Source organism: Atta colombica, unplaced genomic scaffold (genome assembly GCF_001594045.1).
Source record: "Atta colombica isolate Treedump-2 unplaced genomic scaffold, Acol1.0 scaffold92, whole genome shotgun sequence".
In the NCBI taxonomy this organism is placed as follows: Eukaryota; Metazoa; Arthropoda; class Insecta; order Hymenoptera; family Formicidae; genus Atta; species Atta colombica.
The window spans coordinates 885,930-893,379 of record NW_017259586.1 but is presented as its reverse complement, the minus strand read 5'-3'; the positions used below and the strand labels follow the sequence as shown (position 1 = coordinate 893,379).

At 32.9% G+C, this 7,450-nt stretch overlaps 1 protein-coding gene across 2 annotated transcripts in view; it reads right to left on the bottom strand.

Annotated features, from left to right (window-relative positions):
* The window catches only part of LOC108693564 (transcription cofactor vestigial-like protein 4), a 21,048-nt gene extending 14,371 nt beyond the window's left edge, over nt 1-6,677 (bottom strand). Inside the window, exon 1 of one of the 2 annotated variants that reach the window (XM_018202573.1) lies at nt 6,341-6,677. The gene's annotated coding sequence lies outside the window, so the exon portion shown is untranslated. Of the gene's footprint in view, nt 1-5,739; nt 5,933-6,340 lie in introns of those variants that run through there. The other variant, XM_018202574.1, reaches the window with a different exon arrangement.
* Nucleotides 6,678-7,450: the final 773 nt, after the last annotated feature.

The following is a 7,450-nucleotide window of genomic DNA, read 5'->3' as shown; positions in this document are numbered from 1 at the left end:
TATATATATATATTTATATAAAAGTCTAAATTTTATAAATTTAAGTTGCTTTTATTAATTTAAATTATCATTAAAACTCTTCGAGTTTATTTTTTTGAAGAAAATCTTTCGACTGAGAAGATATTGTCCGATTCCGCGTTATATTTGTCGAGTTTCTTGAGTGATAAAGAGATAAGATTGAAAGGATGAATCTGGTTTACAAAGGTGCGCCATTCCTCGGCCGTGCCTTTTCCTCTCAATTTTACGCAAGTGGTGCGCAGTGTAAACGTTTTATGAATCATAACGGCCGTCGTCAGTCGGCGTGCTATTTAAACGAAAGGACGGCCCGAATAAAGTGTATCGCGAACGCCAGAGTCGTTGCGCTACATCATTGCGCGAGAAAAGACGAACGTTTGTAAATACAAATCGCTGTAAAAGCGTCGGAATTCAGAGGCGTAATCCTTTCAACACACATCGTATACGTGAAATTCAACTGTAATCCACTTACGAATATTTTTACTTAGAAACCTTTCTCAATTTCGACACATTTCCATTCGAGAATGAATCTGAGTACGTATCATGAAATTATTCGGAATGAATTCCAATTGAAATTGTTCAATTATTCCCTAAATTTCTATTGTATTTTCTAAAGAAAATGGAATAATTCCGATCGGAATCCATTCCGAATAGTTATATAATATTTTGTATAATACGTGCCTTATCTTTCTATTGAATTTTTATCGACTTTTAACAAAACGACGAAGCTTCTGCTATTTCAATCAATTTTAAATACATTTAATTTTGTTCAATTGCCAAATAAAAGAACCACAAAAATTTATCTTTATATTTATATTATTTTTCGTTTCTCTTTTATTATGAACTATCCTATAATTTATATAAAAATTATGAATGAAATAAATTATGATCCAATCAGAAATATTTTAAAAAATATAAAACTTAGAAAGATGCAGACAATAAATCTCGATAAAATCAAATAGATTGGAACTGATTAAATACTTTAGATGTTTGATTTTAAACAAATTTGAATTTTTATATAGATCAAAGTTACAACGGAAATTTAGAATGTTCAATTCGATTATCGAGAATTAATGATGTGTTGAATTAATGATGTGTGATTTATAGAAAGGACAGTAAATTTTTACACCTTTGACTAAGGTCACGCACGCCGATCTAACCACTCGATCGACAGATTCCCATGTATTATTTAACCAAATCAGATTCAATCGAATGCATATAGGATGTTCCGAAGTTATTATCTTTATAAAAAAAAAAAACACTCCTGAAGCCAAGCTGAAATGACGTTATTAATATCAGAATAATAATTTTATATGTAATATACAATACAATTTTCAAATAATGCATTTTAAGAATTTTCGGATTATGCATAAAGTAAAATTTTTGAATAATAGCCTAAAAATTTATGTATCCACAAATCTATCAGTTCATCACAAGCATCAAATTTCAAAATCTATATTCTCTCTCTTTCTCTCTCTAAATCCAAATTTAATTCTTCAATCAAAATTATTAAATTAAAATCAATTTGACTATATAAATCTGCTTCTTCAATCATATTTTGTAAAATATTCTTCAAAAGAAAATAAATTTTTGTTTTGAGTACATGATGATTTTTTTTTAATTTGTTATAAGTATAATTTGTTATATAAGTATATTTTAAGACTATTATCAAGAAAATATTCTTTGTTAAAGATAACCGTTACTTAAAATTTAAAAAGAGAAAAATTAAGCTGAGCAATCATTTCTTTTAACAGTAAAATATTTTTCTATTGTAACGTTAATGTACATACATAGAGTTTCTAAAAAAAATTAACATGATAATAAAGATTTAATTGTTCAGAATATTAAAAATCATAAATTAAGTTTTCATCTAGAGAAACTCCTGAGAAAGTTTTCGTCCAAAAAATAAGCGATTTCGATTCGTCGAATAATTCGTACACCCTGTATATTCACAAACATATACATATATACGCACTGAATAGCACGTGGTATGCGGGCGATTTACACGCGACTACTCGAGAACGCGAGAGCTCGAAACCGCCAATCGAGATTTCTTGTCGAACGTTCTCGTTGACGAACTCATAAAAAAAACATCAATTCGAATGAAAATTATATAAAGTTTACTTGTATATTTAAATTTTTCGTCTCAGCTGTCTCTCTGATTTTGCTCACATTTAACCTCAATAAAATCTTTAATAAAATATGCCAATAATAAAACGTGAAACTAATTTTTATATTTTGTACAAATGCTTTTTATCACAAAAAAGAAAGGAATAATGAATACGTGATGCTTTACGGTTCCTGGGAAAACAGGCAAAAGTCCAATGACAAAGTGATGCGATGTATCGTATAGATATCCGCGAAGTGACTGAAATCGATTGTCATTCAAGAAAAACATCGCAGTACATATGTGACAGCGTGAATCGTAAGAATCACAAGAATTCAGACAGAATGACGGACAAAAAAGCACGGTAAAATTTCAGAAATGAACGGAACGTGCGAAAGCATGCTAACAAAAAAATTTTCAAGAACAAAGGTTTGTTTGATTATTGCAAATCAACATTCCACTGCGTTGCAACAACTTTTTCCTAAACAAAGATCGGCACTTGAGAAAAGTTCGACGAACCCGATGGAATTCCAAACGCGAGCGCGTTCCTTAGAATTTTTACGCGCCGACGCGCGAACGAAACGTCAAGCGAGTTAATCGTCTCTCTTCTATTTGCCGTAATATAAACGTTGCATTTCTACCGAAACGTAGGAACATTAAAAATATGCGATAAATGAAGGAAAAATAAAAATGCTTTTGCGTGAAGAAATATTATAATTTAGTATATTTCAAAAAAGAAACAAAGAGATTAATTACTTAAAATTAAAAAAAGAAAAGAAAATTAAATACATCTTATACTTCATAAGAAATTTTTTGCTAAAACTCAACTCAGAAAGATAGCCAAAAAAAAAAAACATTTATTTAGAGAGACAAAGTCCGCTTTCATATATTTAATCTTTCATATATAAATGTATCATATCTGCTGCACTTTCTAAATTTCTAAATTTTGTGTACTTGCGAAAAGAAATTTTAGGAAAGAGCGAGAAAGAGGAAAGAATAAATAAAAGCGAATGTATTTTATTCCAAATGTTATTAAAAATAAAGAAAAAATTATTATTTAAATATTGTGTCTCTGATGTGATTTCATGAAGAGTTTTCCATTAAAACTTATCATGTAATCAGATCAGATATTTCATTCGCAAAAGAAGGTAGGCAAGAACATTTATCTTGATTAAGAAGAGAACAAAGTCCGATGTATTTCCGCAGATTTAATGTCATAAATATCAACACGTCTGTAGTCCATACTTTCTAAATTTCCAAATCTTGAGCACTTACAAGTCGCAATTTTAAAAAAGAAGAAAGAAAGTTATAACAAACAAATATATTTTATTCCAGATATTATTAAATATAAAAGTAAAACAAAGAAGTTAATTAAATATCGATACGCCTTTGTGATAAACTTTCTACTAAAACATTCGCACAGGAAAAGGTAGCCAAGAAACATCTACCTTCGTTTAGAAGAGAACAAAGCCCGGTGTGCTCCCGTAGATTTAATCTCTTATAAATATCGTCTGTGCACTTTTTAATTTCCAAATTTTGTGTGCAAATACTTGCAAAAATCACAATTTCAAAAAGACGTTTACTTTCATTTAGAAAAAAACAAATTCCGGATTCTATAAATTTAACTTTTCATGAATCATTTGATATAATTTTCTAAGCTTTCTAAATTTTCAAATTTTTGTGTTCTTGCAAAAATCACAATTTCAGGAAGAATAAAAAAATAGAATATAATATATCCTGTTTCAAATGTTGTTAAAAATAAGAAAAATAAATTATTTAAATATCTGATCCGATTTTATGAGTTTTCTTCTAAAAATTACCTTCTCGGCAGGAAGGTAATTTTTAGTTAAGAAACATTTATCTTCAATTAAAATTTCGCAGATTCGATCTCTCTTATCATCAATTCTTTCACGTTCTAGTTTCTAAATTTCTAAATTTTGTGCACTTGCACAAAAAGCGTAATGTTTATTTTTACTAATAAGTAGATTAATTTTAATCTTGGTTTAACTCACTTTTTATTTCCTTCTAATTTTAAGAATTAAAGACAGTTAGTTAAACCGAGAAGAAAGTTAATCTACGTTAATATAAATGTATATCAGAGAGATAAAATTAAAAAAATGATGATAAAAGTAAGAAGAAAAGTGAATGCAGTAAATAAATTGTGCACGAATCATTAGTCATCATTCTTGCATTTGCAAAAATCGCGCATCCAAAAATCATATCCGAAAATCAATTCCGACAAAGAGCCGAATAGAATTCCGCAGCGGAATTTCAACCATCGTTCTTTAAGGACCATTTAAAAAAATTTCAATATTTCGCACGATCTCCATAACGCCAAAGAATTCGGATTTCATGATACGTATAGAGAGCATGTGCGGGTATTTCGCGCTGAGTTTCTCTCGTTTCTCTTAAGTCAGCACCAGACTATATAACTTACGATTCGTTAATCATATGATATTTGCAAATAGCGCGAATAAGCAGATTTGTCGAGTTCGCACTTATTGTTCACCATCCTCGCAGTTCTATTATAAGCTCAGCGATTTGTTAATGCAAACCATTGCATTGAGAGAAAAATATATTATAAATTTCAATAAGTATAATATTTCAGCAGCGTACAAGAGACTACAAAAATGTGATATATAAATTCACATGAAATTATTTAAAACACTAACAATAAAATCCAGTTTCGATCGGTATAGGCATTGTTTCTTACTCATTTAATTAATATTTGTTTAAATTACTAATTAAATATTTACTAAATGTAAACATATATTTATTTATTTATTATAAAAATCATTAAATTGATTTAATTATGACTTTTTATCGTTTAGTAAATATTTATTTTCTGTAAATAAATATTATATTATAGTGCTATTCAAATAATTAGTTATTAAAATTTAGTACATTTTCCTGTCTGTGTAAAAATCAGCCAATTTGTGTGATTCATGTGTAAAACTGCAAACGATGAAGCACGAATTGTAAATAATGTAGACAATTATGCCCGTTTCTACCAATCTAATCTCGACTCAATTAACTCTTCATCTTTTTCTAGTTTTAAAAAAAAAGAATAAAGGATAATTTAGAGATTAAAGTCAACCTATATTGATAGAAACGCACACAAGACTTACTATTTATCTTTTTTCTAATTCTAAGAATTAAAAACATACTGTTTACTCTAAGAATTCTTAGAATTAGGAAATGATAAGTTAAACTGTAAGTTTAAAGTTAATTTTATATTTATAGAACTGGGATCTATTCTGCAAATTGAAATGTACTGTAATAATACTATAATAATACCTACTATAATAATAAGTACCTTGATGTGATTTAATTGATACTAATTTGAATGTATAAATTCATTTTTCTATGCAGTATCGTATTATCTTTACGAGAAACTAAATCACATTCATATATAAAGATACTTATTAATAGTATGATTATACACTTGGATTTGCAGAAAATTATCGTGATAAACGACAATGAATTTCTCAGCGCAAAAATCGCTGCGAAATTCCGAAACGCGAAACAACACTCTTTGGAAGTGTCGTCCTCGATTGACTTTTTCAGAAAACAATTTCGTAAAGACGAATTCGCTCGATGTGGTGGAAATCATGTACTTGCTGCGAAATTCCTTTGGCAAATCAGCAAATGCGACGGTGAGAATTTTCGATGTATATATGTCTTTCCCCCCCCCCCCCCCTCTCTCTCTCTCTCTCTTTCGGAAACGGCCAATCACCCCGCGAACGCACGAGGCGGTTTTTTTCGAATCGCCTCCGAATCGCCAATGGTTCAAAGTTTGCGAAGTAAAAACCGTCGACGACGAAGACGATGACGGGTCGGAATCGCTACTCCGAGCGATCGTCGCCGTCGGCGCCACCGCCGCGCGGCGCGTCTCTCGACGTTCGCGGGGAATCAATAGAGGAATGCGGCGTAGCGTAGAAGAATGCAAAAAGAGATGAGAAAAAGGGAGGAGTAAAAAAAAGAGGAGAAAACATGCGCGCGCGCGCGCGCGCGAGAGAGAGAGAGAGAAAGGGCGAGAAGGAAAGAGAACGACGACACGTAAACGTGCGGCATTCCTCGGAGAAGACGTGCGCCGGCACATCGTTTATTCCCGCCGCGTCGTTTTTATTTTGACAGTCCATGCGGGACAGTCGCATTGCGCGCGCGAGCGCACTATTACACGCGTATATACGTATTAGATCTTTTTTTTTTACTCACCCGTGACTCGTCGCTCCCCGACGTCGCTCCGCGTAGCCCCGCGACTGTGCGCCGCACCTGCGAAAAATACACAAGTTTCACGCGGCGACAATTCTTGACTTCTTGCGTTCTTGCCCCACCGGGGTCCGGAGTTCGCCGTCACCGCGCGCTCTGACACTCGGATGAACGCGATGTCGAGATCGTACGGCACTTCACGTCGTCGGCGCGTCGTGCTGCGGCCGGTTACCCGTACCCATTGAAAACCACGAAAATCTAATGGTATGCGGGCGGGTGGACGCGCGCGCGCGGCACGGCCCGTTTGACACGACAGGCAGCCTCGGCTATTCGTCCTCATCCCTCCCCACTCCGGCCCTCTTTCACCCGCGCCTCTACCCGCCTTACGCCCCCACCCTCACCCGCGTGCGCTCGGGCATTACGCCGGAATGCGCGGTATGCGGACCGATCGCCGCGCCACTACGGCAGGATCGTCAAACTCCCCGCGGCGCGGCGGCCGCAGCCTTGTAAATACACCAGCGCGGCTCTGTCGTTGCGAACGAGACGCATTTTTTGCGCACGCGCAAAAGTAGTGCCAAGTGATTCGAAGTAGCGTACGTAAAATGGTATCATCAGGGCCCATCAGGGAAAGAAAACATTGAAAATGAAATGTGTGCCCGTTATTTATTTCTGAACATTTTTTACCAACGTAGATTAACTTTAATTTTAAGTTGATTTATTCTTTATCTTTGTCTAATTCTTAGAAAAGATAAAAAATAAGATAAAATCCGATTTAAATTAATTTATTATTAACTAGGAATAAATGTCTATTAATGTAGATTAATTTCGATTTTGAGTAACTTTTTTTTATTTTTTTCTACTAGAATTAGAAAAGAATATAAAGTAAATTAAACCAAAATTAAAATTAAGCTATTTAATTGATGTAGATGACAACAAAGTATGAACTTCTTCTGTCTACAGACTCGACATATCTTATGTAATATGTTTGCTTCATAAATATGTTTGCTAAATAAGAGAAATCACAGAAAAACTTACATTAGAATATTCGAAAAATACAAAGCTGTTAATAATTAAAAATATATAATATGAATATAATGAATTCAAATATTATAATAT